This window comes from Athene noctua, chromosome 2 (genome assembly GCF_965140245.1).
Source record: "Athene noctua chromosome 2, bAthNoc1.hap1.1, whole genome shotgun sequence".
NCBI lineage: Eukaryota > Metazoa > Chordata > Aves > Strigiformes > Strigidae > Athene > Athene noctua.
Window position 1 is genome coordinate 148,400,484 of NC_134038.1, and position 1,011 is coordinate 148,401,494.

Genomic DNA, 1,011 nt, shown 5'->3' on the forward strand with positions numbered 1-1,011 from the left:
TCATTTTGGTTTCTGTTGTCTCATTTGACATGGCTTGCGATTAATATTTTATTCACTTGATGGAATGTAGGTTATTAAGGATATGGTAACTAATGACAGCAGATATGAGGTTGCCATGCAAGAGCTTAAATTTTAAAAAGAGCTATTTGATATCCAGAAGTCAGCATTTTCATTTCTGTCCATTAGTGAAACAATTACGGTGTCTGACCTCTGAAACAGGTTCCTTGTCTTCAGTTCCTTGAGTTGCTGTGTGAGCCACTGGAGGGCACTGGTGGGTAAGTGACCAATTCCCCCTGCTGCACAGTTACGTTTCTTCCCATTTATTTCTGAATTTCCTTCGGTTCCTGTACGACTGCAGCTGTCTTACACTGTGTTCCTTGTGTTTGGAGGTGGTTATAGTTCATCACCAGGTGCATGTGTTGTAGATCCACTGGAAGTGAGAGAAAGAGCTTGCTGTAAAACACCCAACATTTATTGCTCCTGCCCAAGGGTCTGTCTTGCCTGTCGTCTAAAACGCTCCCAGACCAGGGCAACAGCCGCTACCTCTGCTCTTGGACACTATGTTCTGTGAGATCTTTCAGCGTCACTTGGGTTCCTGTAATGTGCACCCAGCAATGCTTATTTCTGTTGCTTCTTGAAGTTGCAAGAGCCTGGAAAATGATGAGAGCACGCTGTGCTCAGTTTTATCAGCCTTTACATCAGCTAAAGGGGTAGGAGGTGTTGCAAGTGTTTAACCAGGGAAAGGAAGGTCTACTACTTAGTTGTGGGGCACCATACTGCAAAAGAAGTATGGTATTTTTGGTGAACAGAGTAATACACTGTGTACCTGAAAGCCTCAAAGCGTTTCATAAAATGAGAGCAATGTTGTAATTCCTCATTTACAAATCAGGATACTGAGACAGGTATAGGTGGTTGCGCAGCAAACCTGTGGCTGGATGCATTTTACTCCTAACTGTAAGCCAGAGTTTCAACCATAAGGTCATTTCTCATTGTACTTTTTGCTCCAAATTG